The 19,172-nt window shown below is 46.1% G+C and overlaps 1 protein-coding gene across 6 annotated transcripts in view; it reads right to left on the bottom strand.

Annotated features, from left to right (window-relative positions):
* The window catches only part of LOC115146917 (guanine nucleotide exchange factor VAV2-like), a 272,051-nt gene that overhangs the window by 153,975 nt on the left and 98,904 nt on the right, over nucleotides 1–19,172 (bottom strand). The window lies entirely within an intron of this gene.

Raw genomic sequence — 19,172 nt, 5'->3', positions numbered from 1 at the left:
TACACCCGCAATAACATCTGCTATTATGTGTATATGTGACCAATAAAATTTGATTTGATTTACTGCTATTAATTCCAATTACACTGTTTAGGATTTCCTCCTGAGCAATATGCCTGCCATTTTCACCCCATTCTAGAACTTTGAGCATTTACGACAGAGATCCTATTAAATTACTAGAGGGACTATGTATAAAACTGCAAATGTTTTGCTCTCTGCTCCATGGTTGGGGTGGGCCCTTGTGTTACACCACTGCACATACGCACACAAACATAAATATGAATGAAGACGCATGATCACACGTAGCTCATAAAACAAACGTTCTACTGAACTGAAAATATTGAATAATCAACATGCATGATTTTGATTCATATTGTTATAGCTTTCCTTAAATGTCTCTATTCTTGTGTACCTTATACTTATTAGCATGCTATAGGCCTAGCTTGATATTGTAGATATATTTCATAACTGTTGATTAGATTCTGATCAGGTTTTACACAACATCAACGAAGGGGCTAAAACTGACCCTTGTAGAAAGATTTCACATGATATCAGACACATGTAGTGTTCGGTGTTGAACCCAGATGTACACCCAGGTCAGGGGCAGAGTAGTGACTTGTATGCAGGGGAGAATAACTGCCCCCTCTCATTGAAGCCACAAAGTTCAAGGCCAACCGTGGTAATGCAGGCAGGGGAAAATCTCAATCTTCGTGGTCAAGCGTCGTGTAAATAAGTACACATTTTGAAGGCAATCCTGGTGCCAATAATTGCTTCTATTATACCATATGAATGTCATTGAAGCAATTATTTTAAAATAGCACACAAAATAAGTTATTTAAAATGTAGTAGCTAATGGCAACCTGTAGTACCCCAGTAGGCCTTCAACTTGAGATACTCAATGAGGGGGCAGCCCTGAACTAGCCTGCAATGTCACTTCCTGGAGTAGCTCAAACGACGCATGTGATGTCTACATAAATCTCCCACATGAAACGCCATCTTAACCGACTTCCTTGGCTTTAAAATGTGCTAATGACTCTTCACATAGGAATGAATGGTGTCACTGGATCTATGGTTTTGCCCATTCATATACAGTCATTGTTCAGATGGCAGGGTACAGAGATGGCAGAAGGGGGGCGTGCTGTGTACATGCCAGATGTGTGATCACATATGGGCACTGACTCTTACAGCACCGCTGACCTTATTGACACACTGGGAAGAACCAATCTGACAACTCAGTCACAGACTGCCTACACACGTGTCAATGAGTACACTACACAGAGAGGGGGAGAGAGGTGGAGGGGGACAGATAGGGCTGGAAGAAAGCGATACTGAGTGAGGGATGAAGGGGGAGAGTGAAAGGGGGAGGGAGTGAGACATACCATAGTCTAGAGATTGGGAAGTCCATTATCTCAGTCCATTCTGTCAGTTTGCCATGATTGGTATTCATAAGAGGGTATTCATGAACATTGACAAACATGGAAACACAACAACAGTTATCCTGATCAACTCCAAGGGCACTAGGGCCTGTTGTGAGTTCTCTATATTAATGACACAGGTACACAAGTTAGTTCAACAGCTGAAGTCAGGAGATCAATAAGATATTCTGGCAGCAGTTCTGGAGTCAGCTGAAAGAAGCCCAGGTCTAATTGTATATTCAGAGCGGCCAACTCTTGTTTGGCTATAATGAGCTTCCTCATTAGGCCTATGAAAGGATGGAGAGAGTAAGAAGGGTAGACAAGCGTGTGTGTGTGTATGTGTGTGTGTGCACACTGATTCTCTATATAGGGGTGTGGAGAGTTGGGGCCCTGATCGATGGTAGCGTAGGGGCCGGCAGAATTAGGTCCTCAGTGCTGTGTGGTGATTAGGAGTGGGCGTGAGGCTGAAACATTGATCCAGCAGCCTGCTCTGTCTCTGATAACACTCAGTTCTCTGTGTCTCTCTGTACCAGGCCTTCAGTCAGTCAGCCAGTCCTCCAGTCAATCAATCAGTCAGTGGGGGGAAGAGAGAGTGGTGGGGAGGGAGGGATATATTGATTGGTGAGCCGCGGAAACAGGAGAGACAAACGAATGCAGGACACAATTACTAGTAGTCCAGCAGGGGAGGTGTCTGACTTCTGTCCTAAACACACACACACAAACACATACACACACACACACACACACACACACACACACACACACACACACACACACACACACACACACACACACACACAGTCAAGGTATAGCCATCAGAGAAGATTAAAGATTAAGAGAGTCTACTGGAGAGGACAACATTCACTGCCCCAGTCTGATACAGAGCAGAAATCAGGGTTTGGGTCAATTATTTTTAAATTACAGTCAATTCAGAAAGCATCCCAAATTCCCAATGTTTCCTCATGGAAAAGCATTGAAGAGAATTGGAATTGGAATTTCAGTATACTTCCTGAATTGACCGGAATTCAAATGGAATTGACTGCACCTCTGGTAGAAATATGAATCTCGATGATGCAGTGAGGCCTGATTATGTAGCACGCAATGCAATCAACTGGGGTCAAACTGAAGGTCGGACTCCAACCGCTTGGATAACTCAAAACAATCCAGCTGTAATCTGATCAGAAGGCAGTAGTGCTGTGCTGTACCTGACCATGAACAATGAGACCAATGACCAAACCAATAAAGCAATCCATAAATCCTAAATACTGTATACCCTCATATCAGATTGGTAGTAAACTGACTGTACTGTTTGCCACTATGCTCCATAAGAGACTGCAGAGCCCAATGTAGCACAGTAACAATGATTGCAATCAGATAGGAATGACTGTTATACTGTCTATTCCATTAAGGATGATGTATTATTACAGTAACTCCTCATCCTGTCCCATCTAATTCCTCCTCCTCCAATGAGGCAGGGTCTAATCTGATCCAAGAACGCACAGGTGGGAAATATATTTTCTGTTATTCCGCTACATTAACCCCTTCTTATGAGTAATCTCTGCTTCACCCCGGAAAACATTTCTCTCATCAAATCACGCGTGTTCGTTTGCATAAAATGGCACACTGTACTAATCTAATCATGTTGGACGTTGGTTGAATCTGCTGATCTGTGAATGTGTCACCTCATCTGCCTCCTAAAACACCTACCTACCTACCTACCTACCTAGGACACTCAGACACTGCACTTTGTCTCACAAAGTAAACATTAATCTACAATGAACTTTAAACCATGGTTATGACTGAGCCATGAACTGAGGGCTGAGAGATGAGGGCTCGAAGCTTCATTTCCGTTGGAGGAGCATGTCCGTTTGAAAAGTGGCTCCATGAGATAGCAGCACTGTCTTCTGTCTGTATTCTGACTGACTATGTACTGGAATGCTAAACCGTGATGCCATTGAAAACTGTGATATGAGAGTGAAAGAGACAGCCGTTATGAAATGTTACAGTTCAGTACAGCCAAGTCCCATCACTGATGCTTCATGGACAATCTGCAGTTGCTACATCAATTGTTGGACTTTCAAATGAATAATATCTAACCATTGATTCTTGAAGAATATAACTAATACATGCCTCGTGAGCTTAGTTCAACCCTCTCATCCAATCAGAACCCAGAATATAAGCTTTTACAAATGTTCAATCTAACATTCATCCAATGTTTCCTCTTAAGATGAGAGGACACCTGAGAGTGCCAGCGGTCCAGTTTCCAGTTCCTGAGTTAGGAGTCAGTCAGCCATCTTGGATCCTATCATCCTCCCTTGGGAGGGAGGGTAGTGATTGGGTTGGCATGGCAGCCCAGGCAGCTAGTCCCAGAGGAGTAGTCAGTCCTCTGGAGGTTTCCACTCCAGATGACAGTAATTGCAATGGGCCATGCCCCACTGAAAGTTCCCTGCTCCTCTCTCACCAGCCTCCAGTCTGTCTGTATGTCTGTCTGCATACACCTCCACCATGTTTGTTTCTCCTTACTGACTAAGACTGTTTTCTCATCCCAATTCTCCAACTTTGAAGGTAAATGGGTCCACTTCCGTTGGAAATAACCGTCTCTGAAAATGCTGATGTCAATATTATGTATCTCACGTTGGTGTGAAAGAGAGAGCAGCATGTATTTCATGCTACATTAAACACTTCCTCTAAAAATTGCTGAATAACAAAATAATCAAATAGCTCTCATCAGGGTAATGGCTAATAGCATCCTCGCTCTGTGCTCTCTGACTCCAGCTATAAGAATCCATATAGATATTGCTCTACATGCAAACCATCCAATCTAGCAGGGGAAAGAATAAAAACATTTTCAGAGAAGGAGAGTCCCCTCTTCTCCTTCAGTCAAGACAGATCTCTAACAAGTTATGTCTGTCTCATGAGCACTTGGACACACTGCTCTTTGAGAGAGAGGTTGTTAAAAACAAATCCCTTCTGAAGACGCCACTCGGCACCGCTTGTTACCAAATCCTGGATCACACGCAGAGAGGAGCTCTCACATCCAACGCCAAGCATTTCCAAGCCGCTTCCCTCTTTACAGAGGGACTCACTGTGTACCGCAGCCAAAAATACATGACAAAGAGAAAGGGAAGTGTTCCACAGGGATGCTGGCCCATGTTGACTCCAATGCTTCCCACAGTTGTGTCAAGTTGGCTGGATGTCCTTTGGGTGGTGGACCATTCTTGATACACACGGGAAACTGTTGAGCGTAAAAAACCCAGCAGCGTTGCAGTTCTTGACACAAACCGGTGCACCTGGTACCAACTATCATACCCTCTTCAAAAGCACTTAAATATTTTGTCTTGCCCATTCACCCTCTGAATGGCACACATACACGATCCATGTCTCAATTGTCTCAAGGCTTAAAAATCCTTCTTCATCTACACTGATTGAAGTGGATTTAACAAGTGACATCAATAAGGATCATAGCTTTCACCTTTTTTCTCTCTCCTCTCCTGTCACAGTCACTCTCCTCCGCTGTCACAGTTACTCTCCTCTCCTGCCACAGTCACTCTCCTCTCCTCCGCTGCCACAGTCACTCTCCTCTCCTCCGCTGCCACAGTCACTTTCCTCTCCTGCCACAGTCACTCTCCTCTCCTGCCATAGTCACTCTCCTCTCCTCCGCTGTCACAGTCACTCTCCTCTCCTCCGCTGTCACAGTCACCCTCATCTCCTCCACTGCCGCAGTCACTCTCCTTTCCTTTCACAGTCACTCTCCTCTCCTGCTCTGCCACAGTCACCCTCCTCTCATTCCGCTGTCACAGTCACTCGCTTCCGCTGTCACAGTCACTCTCCTCTCCTCCGCTGTCAGTCACCTTCCTTTCCTCCACTGCCACAGTCACCCTGCTCTCCTCCGCTGCCAGTCACTCTCCTCTCGTCCGCTGTCACAGTCACTCTCCTCCGCTGTCACAGTCACTCGCCTCCGCTGTCACAGTCACTCTCCTGTCACAGTCACCCTCCTCTCCTCCGCTGCCACAGTCACTCTCCTCTCTTCCGCTGCCACAGTCACTCTCCTCTCCTGCCACAGTCACTCTCCTCTGCTGTCACAGTCACTCTCCTCTCCTCTGCTGTCACAGTCACTCTTCTCTCCTCCGCTGTCACAGTCACTTTCCTCTCCTCCGCCGCCACAGTCACTCTCCTCCGCCACCAGTCACTCTCCTCTCCTCTGCTGTCACAGTCACTCTCCTCCACTGCCACAGTCACTCTCCTCTCCTCCGCTGTCAGTCACTCTCCTCCGCTGTCATAGTCACTCTCCTCTCCTGCCACAGTCCCTCTCTCCTGCCACAGTCACTCTCCTCCGCTGCCACAGTCACTCTCCTCTCCCTCCTCCGCTAGTCACTCTCCTCTCCTCCGTCACAGTCACTCTCCTCTCCTCCGCTCCACAGTCTCTCCTCTCCTCTGCTGCCACAGTCACTCTCCTCTCCTGCTGCCACAGTCACTCTCCCTCTAAAGTATTCCTCTGCTGTCCAGTCACTCCTCCTGCTGCCACAGTCACTCTCTCTCCTGCTCCTCTGCTGTCACAGTCACTGCCACAGTCACAATCTCCTCCGCTGCCACAGTCACTCTCCTCTCCTCTGCTGTCACAGTCACTCTTCTCTCCTCCGCTGTCACAGTCACTCTCCTCTCCATCTGCTTGGCTGGATGTCACAACTCTGTTGACCCTCCTCTCCTCCGGCAGCAACTAGTCACCCTCAAAAGCACTCTCCTCCGCTGCCACAGTCACTCAATTGTCTCAAGGCTCTCCTCCGCTGCCACAGTCACTCTCCACTCCTCTGCTGTCACAGTCACTCTTCTCTCCTCCGCTGTCACAGTCACTCTCCTCCGCTGCCACAGTCAATCTCCTCTCCTCTGCTGTCACAGTCACTCTCCTCCACTGCCACAGTCACTCTCCTCACTGGCCACAGTCCCTCTCCTCTCCTGCCACAGTCACTCTCCTCTGCTGTCACAGTCACTCTCCTCTCCTCTGCTCACTCTCTCCTCTCCTCTGCTGTCACAGTCACCCTCCTCTCCTCCGCTGCCACAGTCACTCTCCTCTCCTCTGCTGCCACAGTCACTCTCCTCTCCTCCGCTATCACAGTCACTCTCCTCTCCTCTGCTGTCACAATCACCCTCCTCTCCTCCTCTGCCAGTCACCCTCCTCTCCTCCGCTGCCACAGTCACTCTCCTCTCCTCCGCTGCCACAGTCACTCTCCACTCCTCTGCTGTCACAGTCACTCTCCTCTCCTCCGCTGTCACAGTCACTCTCCTCTCCTCTGCTGCCAGTCCCTCTCCTCCGCTGCACAGTCACTCTCCTCTCCTCTGCTGTCACCTCTCCTCCGCTGCCACAGTCACTCCTCTCCTCTCCTGCCACAGTCACTGCTCTCCTCTGCTGTCACAGTCTCTCTCTGCCACCTCCTCTGCTCCACAGTCACTCTCCTCTCCTGCCACAGTCCCTCTCCTCTCCTGCCACAGTCACTCTCCTCTGCTGTCACAGTCACTCTCCTCTCCTGCCACAGTCACTCTCCTTTGCTGTCAAAGTCACTCTCCTCTCCTGCCACAGTCACTCTCCTCTCCTCCGCTGTCACAGTCACTCTCCTCTGCTGTCACAGTCAGTCTCCTCTCCTCTGCTGCCACAGTCACTCTCCTCTCCTCCGCTGCCAGTCACTCTCCTCTCCTCCTCTCTCCTCCGCTGTCACAGTCACTCTCCTCTCCTGCCACAGTCCTCTCCTCTCCTCTGCTGCCACAGTCACTCTCCTCTCTGTCACAGTCACTCTCCTCCTGTCACAGTCCTCCTCTCCTCTGCCACAGTCACTCTCCTTTGCTGTCAAAGTCACTCTCCTCTCCTGCCACAGTCACTCTCCTCCGCTGTCACAGTCACTCTCCTCTGCTGTCACAGTCAGTCTCCTCTCCTCTGCTGCCACAGTCACTCTCCTCTCCTCCGCTGCCAGTCACTCTCCTCTCCTCCGCTGTCACAGTCACTCTCCTCTCTGCCAGTCACTCTCCTCTCTTCCGCTGTCACAGTCACTCTCCTTTGCTGTCACAGTCACTCTCCTCCTCCGCTGCACAGTCACTCTCCTCTCTTCCGCTGTCCACAGTCACTCTCCTCTCCTCCGCTGCCACAGTCAGTCACTCTCCTCTCTTCCGCTTCCGCTGCCACAGTCACTCTCCTCCCCTGCCACAGTCACTCTCCTCCCCTCACTCTCCTCTCTTCCGCTGTCACAGTCTCTCTCTCTCTCCTCCGCTGCACAGTCACTCTCCTCTCCTCCGCTGTCACAGTCACTCTCCTCTGCTTTCACAGTCACTCTCATCTCCTCCGCTGCCACAGTCACTCTCCTCTCCTCCGCTGTCACAGTCACTCTCCTCTGCTTTCACAGTCACTCTCATCTCTTCCGCTTCCACAGTCACTCTCCTCTCCTCCACTGCCACAGTCACTCTCCTCTCCTCCGCTGTCACAGTCACACTCCTCTCTTCCCATCGGTCTGTCTCATGACTCATCTATCCAGCCTGGTCCTGCTGCATTGCGTCTCAGTGTGCATTGTTTGGATGGAGCATCACATATGCTTATCTGATGGTAGGCCTATGCCTTAACGCTGCATTAGATTTGGCTCTGGAATGGCACATTAGATCCTCAATGTCATTGATGACATGTGAAAATGAAGACTAGTGTGTGAAGACGGTCTTAAATGATATATTACACCTGTGAGTCATTGATGATGTGCCTGGCTCTATGCTCCAGGCATTATGTTTCTTCTCAGCCTGCCATGGTATAGCATGGTCCCCGATCTAGTTGTTCTGTCTTGCCAACTCCTTTTGTCTTTGTCACGTCACTCTGGGGAAACAGGCAAACTCACACAGCATAACCTAATACTACTGCAGGCATATCAACCCCAGTGTGGGAATGACTCCCATCTTGTGTTAGCGGTTCTGATTTGTTACTGTACATGTCATCAGCACTGTCGCCAGGCTCTCAAGTCATTACAGTGAAACCACCCTGGAAACCACCATCACCGTGCTCTTACAGTGCAACAGCTAGCTATTGGGAAAACTGTAGTAACCTCCCCTGATGATACTACTGGCTCAGGGGAACATGACCCAAACTGATCAGATTACTATACTATTTCACTTTCCTTCTCAATCAAAATGTGGGTTAGACTGAGGCAACAGCCAACTGTTGACAGCATGCTGCCTGTCTATGAATGGGGCATGACCCTGAAAGAAATCATCTGAGAGAGAGAGAGAGAGAGAGAGGAGAGAGAGAGGGAGATTTATAATCTGGGAGAGTATTTCCATAATGTAGGTATGGACCTCAGAAGTGCCTCCTGAGAGAGAAACTGTCCCACAGTCAGGAAAAATAAAAGCTGTTGAAAAGGATGATCCTATCCCATGGTTAAGCTCTTAATGCCATTGTAAAAGCAGCGCTCGGTTATATTAATGACCACCCTTAGAGAGGACAGGAAGTTACTGATCCACCGCTTGACTTCTGATGAAGGCTCAATATTCACGGGTAATGGAACCAAAAGGTGTCATCGTTCGTAGTTTTAAATCGTTTTAGCCCTCCATGCATATAAGGATATATTTCCATTTATTAGTGACCCTGGCCATGCTGTACCATTCATGCTGTACTTTGTTCTGTGGGTCTCTGTGTGTGTAATTACATTCACTATGTCCCCTTTGCTTTCATTAAGGATCAAAACCCCTATCAGGGAGAGAGTAGGCTACTGTAGCCCAGTGGGTCCCAACCCAAAGACTGAACAGACTGCAGAGTCAACATGTGTTTACTGTTAACTTCATATTGGCAGCTACAGCCTTGGGGGCTGGCAGACCAGGTGAACTCACTCTCACTCTAATCAATTGATTGCTACAATGCAAACAGTTTGGTCCTGGAAGTCTAGGTCTTGGTCCCTGATGTAACTCCATCAGGGCAAAGGTGATAAACATGACGTTATGACAGCTAATACAATTGTACTTTCTTTAGCTAGTTTTCTAGCAAGAGTCACCCGTGTGTCAACCTAAGTAACATAATTTAAAAAATACCCAACAAAGTCCAGCAGTTAAAGGTAGAGATACATTTTGCACAGGCTGCGTGTCAATCCACCACATCCTCCTATGTCGGCCTTCAGCGTTTACGATGGAAGATGGCCGAGCTATGGTGGTGTTTGTCAGACCATGAGACATCCCGAAAATCGGTCTTCTCACAAAAATGTCTGTAGCATCCGAACAGTTTGGCCTACTACCTATTATGATCACTCTATGGAAAGACGAGACTCTCACGAACACAATAGTGTTTTGCACTATGACCTCCATACGTGTCACGGGACTGGTCGGAAGGTAACCCATACAAATGAATGGAAGTATGGTGGTAGTTTTGTGCCACCCCCCAAACAAAAGGGGGTTAAATAGAGTCTGTGCCAAAAAAAACGTAGATATTTCCTAAGCTTTCTTATATCTCCCAGATATAGGACAGATACTTCAAAACCTTATTTCTTTAGGACTTATTTTTTTACTGTCTTTTTGTTGTTGTTGCAATTTATGAATGTGTTATTCAATATGTTTCTATGGACTATAGTAGTAAAGACAACATTCTAGATTTTATCATATAATCTTGAAATATTTTTGGGGGATGTGGTACTAAAATTGTAAATCAAATAGCTAAATGATCCATGGTATGACCCTCTTAAAACTTAAAACAATTCCCCTTATTTTCCATAATTCCCTATGTTAGCTTAGTACCCCCCCCCCCCCTGCACACCTAATAAAGGTGGATGACAGTTCAGCTTATAATGCGTCCCCTGACCAAAGATCCTATAGATTTGCATTCATCTGTGTGCGAGAGGAGAGAGCTAGAGGAGACAGGAAACATGGAGACTGCCTGCACTGCATCTCACACACACACACACACACACACACACACACACACACACACACACACACACACACACACACACATGATCAATACTGCCATGAGACTTAGGCGAAGGGGGGAGAGAGAAAGAGAGACTTAGGAGAAGGGGAGAGAGAAAGAGAGACTTAGGAGAAGGGGAGAGAGAAAGAGAGACTTAGGAGAAGGGGGAGAGAGAAAGAGAGACTTAGGAGAAGGGGGAGAGAGAAAGAGAGACTTAGGAGAAGGGGGAGAGAGAAAGAGAGACTTAGGAGAAGGGGGAGAGAGAAAGAGAGACTTAGGAGAAGGGGGGAGAGAGAAAGAGAGACTTAGGAGAAGGGGAGAGATAAAGAGAGACTTAGGAGAAGGGGAGAGATAAAGAGAGACTTAGGAGAAGGGGAGAGAGAAAGAACTTAGGAGAAGGGGGAGAGAAAGAGACTTAGGAGAAGGGAGAGGAGAGAGAAAGAGACTTAGGGGGAGAAGAGACTTAGGAGAGAAAGAGACTTAGGAGAGAGAGAGAGACTTAGGAGAAGGGGAGAGAGAAAGAGAGACTTAGGAGAAGGGGGGAAGGAGAAAGAGAGACTTAGGAGAAGGGGAGAGAAAGGGAAATAGAGAGAGAGATATGAAGAGAGGTAGGGAAGAATGAAAGTGAGAAGTATGGAATACTGTGAGGGATGGAGGGAGAGTGGGCATGAAAGGAGTGTAGGGGAGAGAAAGGGAAGGAGAGGGTGACAGATTCATTAGAAGATGACAGGAAAGAGGTGGAGTTGGAAGAGAACAGAGAGTAAGTGAACATGTCTGTGAATAGAGAGAGAACACTGAGACCCACAGAGACCCAGCAGTGTCATCCTATGTTATCGCAACAGGTTAGCACCACCAGCACAGTACAACTAATGACTGTTGCTACAGACAACACACTCTCACACTAGTCAATACCCGCTGCTGGAAAATCACTAATGGTTCATAATACAAGGGTGAAACAGTACATTTCAGAGACTGGCAGTTGGAGTAATAGATGAAGTGAGGACAAACGTTTTTCTCTTCGCTCATAAAGTACATAACACATATTTTCGCCTTCTTCTCCCTCTCTCTCTCTACCTGCACTCTTCCACCAGCTCTCCTTTATCTCTCTATTCTCTCTCTCTCTCTCTCTTTCTTTTCAAATCCACTGATCTTCATCAATACTCTCCCTTGTGTTTTCTTCACTCTCTGTGAGACGAAACAAAGTCAGACAGTCAGGGCACTTTGATCTGATGTGGTGGAAGACGACAGCAAACTCAGGATACGGGGAACGCAGCAACTCCAGTTGGGTATTTCACTGTACTGTAAAACCATCAGCCTATTATCTGCCCATTCAATTAGTGCATTACTCAATCAGGAAGTCAGAAAGATTTCACATGGCATTTTAATTAATGGAGTCATTATTTTGGGATGACAGCCACCTAGTCATCTCACCAGCTATATATTATGGGTTGTAATTCCCCTTCCTGTCCGTCACAATGGTGATTAGCACCTGAGAAACAAGATGCGATGACAGTGTATCTCGCTAATGGCACTAATGAATGATATTAAACTAATACTATGAGACAAGTATTCCTCAGCATTTACATTAGACTGCTCTGATAGAACAGACCAGAATAATTCTTCAGTACTGCTGTACTGCAATTTTAGAGAAAACGTTCATGTGCACCTTGGAACACTCTGGTCACTTCAGAGGGTCAGTCGTGCCCTAGGGATACTTGAAAGGTCGTCAACCCTGCAGGTGATGCTGGCCTAAGGCAGGTAGCTAGCTAGTCTCCCTGTGTCACATCATCCGTGAGGTGGTAGTTGTTGTTATTGTTGTTTACTGTGTGAACAGTGTCTGCCCTGCTGAGGTCACTATCATAGGCGGTCAAAAGAAACATGATATGAAGAAAATGTAGCCTATTTTCTCAAAATGATTTGAGGGAGTGCGCACATTCTGTGTTGAGCAGTGAAAGAAACAGGTACTCCTTTATGCTTAATTTAGAGTTATTTATGTAACTTTAGTTGTGATTACAAATGTTTGGCTGTATGTTTAGATGTTTTGAATACATTCTAAGGCTCCATGATACGACTCTAATGATGATTTTTAAAAAGTTGCATGAAAGGCATGAGCTCTGCTTTGTTTCTGGCGCAGGCTGCACACACTTCATCAGTCTCTCATTCGCAATTTCACAAGCACTTGATAATGCCTCGAATTTCCCGGCTGCATCCACTTTGTGTGGCCGTAATGCCCCCTAAAAAAAATCAATGCCTTTTGCAGCCAGTGGCTGTTGTGCCGTTGTGTGAATATAATGATTAGAATTCCCTTCTCACGGCTGTGTGCCAAAGCAGCTCTTACTCACATGGCTCTCTATCACATGATTGGTTCTTTCTCACAGGCTACAAGTGAAGATAGACACACCGGGGACACAAGTGCATGCCTCCTTATACAATTCCGAGGCGCGTATTGAAGATAATGGAAGAACAGTCCACATTTACTTTTCGTCAGCCAACAAGACGAGTAGTCCTAACGAACAGCAATTAGCACTAGGCTATGTCTATCTATCCCTCATAGTATAAACGTTGACCTATTCTGTGCAATAAATAAATATTACAAAATGAATACAACCACTAGCATCAAAAAAACTGTTTTACGCAACAGATGAGAACATTTAGTTAAAAAGTTTTTAAACTATTAGGCTATTTCCTCAGATTATAAGCACAACAATGCGCACACAGCAGTAGGCTATAAGCGCGAATGTTCCATTAGCAGTAAACCACCATTCTCAAAAGTGTCCACAAATGTGATTATGCAGGTTATGCTTTTATTAGAAAAGGTGCATTTTTATGGTGAAAATGATCTTCTCCAAACTTTAAACTCACGCTCTGTGTATGTGAGCCAGTTAGGCTCCACAACCGTTGTAACGTGGATTAATGTGCTTAACTTCGATTTACCTCAAGAAAAAAATGTGTGCGAGAACAGCCCCCAAAAAAACTGCCGGACACCAAAACAAACGAAAACGTCCCTAAATGTTGTAATAATATATGTGCTAATTATTTAGACTGGGAAGCATGAGACAGGCTTAATGAGGAGTTTTTTCAGCCTGAATCACCCTCTCTCTTCACACACCTAAAGACATCAGGCAACGCAAAAGTCCAGCTCTCTTTCCTCCTCTAACACATGCTAATCGGCGTTGACACACGCTGCCGATCTCCCTCTTCCTCCATCAATGCATGTGGAGTCACTGACCCGGAACAAAGACAGAACAATTTGTTCAATTAAGCCAGCTACTTAATTACACATGAAGGGCAGAGCCGAGCCGACCGACACACACACGCACACACAGCGTTTGATGAGATGTAGCACTTGACAGCACTTGATCCATGATAAACCACATCCCAGTTAATACATAAAAGAGAGAGAGAGGGGAGCAGGAGAATGAGAGAGGGTTGGATTCTAATGTGGAAAGGAGAGGGAGAACAGGAGAGGGAGAAAGCCTGTTAGTGTGGGTCCAGCACTACGCAGATTAGAGGATGAACATGAAGTTATGAGGGACGTTATGGAGCCACAGGTGAGGCATCACAGAGCGGGGATGGGGACGGGGGGGGCAGTTCCTCTCCAGCAGGACCATGCTGGCCAGAGCCTGTTTCACATAATCAGCTTCAGGGTCAATGGGATTTAAGGTTAATGTCAGCATTCAACCCCCACTAACCTCGTTCCCATCACCTTCCAGCATCCCCACTGGGAATTATCCTCCCCACATCCTTCCTCTCCCCATCTGTAGCTATTCACTAAAACATAAGTGGGAGGTTTGATACATAGCATACAGTGGCATTGTAGCTGCATTAGTGTACTATGAGGGCCACGGACTGGGAAAGCGAGGTCAGAAAGGCTGAGAAAAGAGATGTGATGTTTGTGTTTAGTTGGTGACATACCACTGTACCATTTCACTGTCTTCTTGTCTTAAAGAGTCATGGGTCTTCATGCTAAAGCGATCTTAGCCCCCAATGAGATCAACATAATCTAACTCTACTGCATTGTACTGAGTAAGAACATTTAGTATGAGCAGTAAGAGCATGACACTGTTCTGTTAGTTCCGTAAATCTAAGCCTGGGGAACAGTGTGGCTTGTGCATCCAGGCCCATGATATAATACAGAACATATGTCACATGCAAACACACATACTATACAATCACTATCATGAATGACTCGTCAACCGCCAATTATCTAACTCGAACGCGCACATGTGCGCAAACACACATAAACACAACAGGGCTGGGGGAAATTCAAATTTAATTGGAAATTGCAATTCTTGAATTCACTCATAAACTGGAGAATTTACGTTGGATAACATTTGAATGAAGAAAATCTTCAAGTTATGGAATTGGAATTAGACTGTTTCGACTTTTAGAATAGTCCCGGTCAGTATTAGATAGAACACGCCCACCTGTGATGAAAACAACCTGTGGTTACCCCATTGGCTCACAAGAAAAACTTGTTTCAAATGCTATTTTATTTTTGTCTACTTGTTTCAGTCAATTACAGAACAACATTTAAGAAAGTACAACATGTCTAAAGATGAATTATCAACCTTGCCTTCCCTCATGCCCCTGTTCAAGACGACGCTAGCGGCCACATTACTGAGAGCTAGCTACCGACCGGAACATTAAACTAGCCAAGATCAACAACACAAACAAACAGACCATACAGCTACAAGTAGTGAGTGGAGTTACAAATGAACTATACTAAACAAGTTAAACGTCTTACCTTTACTGAAATGTTTTCCACACACAAAGCTACTTGGACACCGGGTCCCCAGGTTTCCAAATGCCGAATAGCCTGAAGCCACAGGGCTCTTCTCTCAGGCTTTATTTCCCTACGTGGGAGCATTGCGAACCGTAGGTTGGGATTTTTGACCTGGTTACATGTACATTGAACAACACTTTTCTTCCTTTTTCTTATTTTTGTATAACAAAAAATGTACGACAAAAGTTGGCTCTTTTAAACTGGGGGTCAGTGGGAAAGAATGTTTGTTTTCCCCAATTTGTGGTCGAGGGAAATTCCGTATTATTACCTGAATAGCGACTCGGAGTGTTGGAATAGAAAAAACACTTCATTTTTGGTATTGAATAGCATTAGAATAGCATTAGAATTCAATATTTCTACATTTCCCAGTTAATGGAATTAATTCACATAGTATCAAACATGTACTGTAGGATTAGTTTTTTAATCATTTCAACCTGTATTCCTATATTTCCAGTATAGCTAGGCTGTCTGAACAGTGACATGATCAGACTGAATTGAATTTGCATGTGTGGAATTGTTGGATTCTTGGAATTGACCTAACATTGGAATTCAGAGGAATTGAATTATATCTCAATATATAGACACACCTGGAATTTGAATTGAATTAAATGGAATTTACATGGAGAGAGACTTTAATTACAATTGAATTTGTGGAATTGACCCCAATCCCTGACACACAACATGCTGTTGTCCCCTTTTCATCTGACACTAACACATCCATGCACACAACTGTGGCCAGTCATCTGAGACGCATGGTATGTGTGCTTATGAGAGTGTGTGTACGTGTATATGTGTGTGCATGAGCACGTGCATGTGGGTGTGTGTGAATGAGTGTGTGCCTATGTGTGTCTGTTTACTCACAGACTCATGGACTAGAGTGATTCATTGTCCTAATAGAGCTCAATTAGATGCTCATTTATCTGTTAATCCCTGTCTGTCAACAAACAGGGTCCAGGCGACCAGGCGAGGCGACCATGAAGGGGGGGGGGGGGGGGGGGTCAGAGAGGAGGCAGTGGAGTGTGAACGCAGTGGCAGTCTATGAAGAGCCACAGTCAGTCAGTCACAGGCTACAGGCAGTTCAGAGAGCATCCACATCACTGACACACCCCATGTCTACTTAGAGAGGCTACCTAACAGCTAACCAGATTTCCAAGATAATACTTAACTCTCTTATGCTCTGATCGCCACTGGTGACTGTCTACCTCATATTGGCAAAAATAAATCGGTCTAATTAATTTTCATAAACAGACACAAACACAATAAAATAAACAGCTATTAGACATGAATACGTTTTATCAGGCACTCTGATAGGACTATAAAGCCATGAGAAAAAAATGATATGGTTGAAGTATTCCCCCTGCATGGACAGACCCATTCCAACCTGCAGACAGTGATGAGGAGAAGCTGATGAGGCCAGAGGCTCATCATTGTCCGCCACGGGCCCTGCAGCATTGCTATCTGCTTCATTAGAGAGCCGCCATTCTGGCTCCCAATGGAGCCGCCACACAGCATTGGCTCTATGGCTCAGGCCATCAGACATCAGACAGCAGCCATCAGCCAGTCGCTTGGCTGGGCTTCTGATGGGACATTAGAAGCCGGGGGACAAGATAAAGAGATGAAGGAAGGCCATCACTACTGTGGCTGTGACCAGTATTGTGCTGAGCCCACAGAGATATATTCTGCTGTAATGGACAATTCTGCCAATTTATAACCTCATATTCCTTATCTCCAGCACCATACCAGTGTCTACATATGTGAAAACAACACGTATCTATGATATGTGGTTAAAATGATAAGAACAATCCCCAAAAATGTTTCTCTGTGACATCAAAGGGTAGGATTAAAAGTTTTTTTTAAAACATTGATTTTCAAAACCTGCAATGAGTGTTTAGCCAGAGGGAGATTATTTCCTTGCTCCCCATGACCCCGTAAATCTCATAGTGTTAAAAATGTTGTTGATGTCATCGGGCAAAACTTTTTAACTTGATATTTGCTAGAAATGCGGCATTTTCACATATGTAGACAATTCATTGTGCTGGAGATAATGAACATGGGGTGAAGTTGTACTTTAAGGCTGTGACTAAGCCTTCCTTCCATAGGCTGAGCAGCCCAGACAGAGCTAGTGGTTACCCTGGAGACGGCTGGCGAAGCGTGGGTGAACCTTGCACCTGCTACCTGCCAAGTCTACCCAGGGCTGTGAAGTATCTTACTGACAGACACACCTGGGGCCTCTCTGCCCTTCCATTTATTGTCAGGCACAGCTGGGGCAGCCGGCGTCCTTACGGACAGGCACACCTGGTAGAGCTGGAAACAACAGCTGGAGGGCTTCTGTGAGAGTACAGTGGAATACAAAAACAACACAAATAAATCTATACTGGAATAAGTTCTCCTAGATGTGACTCTTTACCAGAGGTTGTGCAAAGAATACCGAGCAGAGAGCTCCTTGTCTCATGCACAATCATACAGACCAACGGTCCACTCCTCTAATAATGGTCGGTGCACGTCTTGACGGCGACAGACCGATCGATCCCCAAGCATCTTTACTAGGGGCACGGAATTAAAGGGTACCATTGATTTCCGCTTGATAGCCCTTCACTGGCATTGGCTTCCTTTTTCAGGATACTACGGCCACTGTGTTACAATAGCCCGGAGTGATTACTTCAACACAGAGCTATTTCTATTCATTCTCAGCTTTGCTCACAGGAACTGACACACACACACACACACACACACACACACACACACACACCCTCCCCCTCGTAGCAATCTCTGGGATCTCAGTGTCTAATCCAATCAGCATTTAAATGATGGTGTTAATAAACAAGGCTGGAGTTGGAGCGTTTGAGAGGAAAGAGGTGACGCTCTGATCTTTCTATGAAAGGAGGATGGGGGAGGGAAGGAGAGGAGGAGAGAAAGTGAGGGGACACAAGTCCTCTGCCACGCCTGATGTGATCTGATGTGACACAGGAGACTAAATCATGCAGAGCCATGTGTCCCACTACCAACACAAGGACGTAAACAGAATCCCAGGCATGGGACGTCTTTCCATTTCGAGAACACCACCATGGGTGAAGATACAGCTTGTCCTTCATAAGGGCACACGTGAGAAAGACGTGAGAGAACCATGCTACCTCTGTCTCTTAATTGTTACATGGCTAGTTGATCACGTTGTTGCAAGTGAAAATATTTCATTTGTTTAGTTTTTCTCCTTGTGACATGACAGGTTCTTACTCAATGGGGGTAGTCAGCAGCTAGGCACTGTTGAACTCAACAACCAGCATTCAGCGCACTCACAGCTGCACACATCTGGTGGCCATCTTGAACTCCAGTGTGTGTGTGTGTGTGTGTGTGTGTGTGTGTGTGTGTGTGTCTCAAGGAGCTGTTGAAAAGGGGACTGAGATGGACACAGAGACTGCCAGCGATAGGGCTTTGTCACGCTCGTCATGCTTGACTCTCTATGCCGTAGCTGTGAAGACTTGACTCTATGCTGTAGCTGTGAAGACTTGACTCTATGCCGTAGCTGTGAAGACTTGACTCTCTATGCTGTAGCTGTGAAGACTTGACTCTATGCTGTAGCTGTGAAGACTTGACTCTCTATGCCGTAGCTGTGAAGACTTGACTCTCTATACCGTAGCTGTGAAGACTTGACTCTATGCTGTAGCTGTGAAGACTTGACTCTCTATGCCGTAGCTGTGAAGACTTGACTCTCTATGCCGTAGCTTTGAAGACTTGACTCTCTATGCTGTAGCTGTGAAGACTTGACTCTATGCCGTAGCTGTGAAGACTTGACTCTATGCCGTAGCTGTGAAGACTTGACTCTATGCCGTAGCTATGAAGACTTGACTCTCTATGCCGTAGCTGTGAAGACTTGACTCTCTATGCCGTAGCTGTGAAGACCTGACTCTATGCCGTAGCTGTGAAGACTTGACTCTCTATGCCGTAGCTGTGAAGACTTGACTCTATGCCGTAGCTGTGAAGACTTGACTCTATGCCGTAGCTGTGAAGACTTGACTCTATGCCGTAGCTGTGAAGACTTGACTCTATGCCGTAGCTGTGA

This window comes from Oncorhynchus nerka, linkage group LG19 (genome assembly GCF_034236695.1).
Source record: "Oncorhynchus nerka isolate Pitt River linkage group LG19, Oner_Uvic_2.0, whole genome shotgun sequence".
NCBI lineage: Eukaryota > Metazoa > Chordata > Actinopteri > Salmoniformes > Salmonidae > Oncorhynchus > Oncorhynchus nerka.
This window is presented reverse-complemented; position numbering and strand designations above follow the sequence as displayed.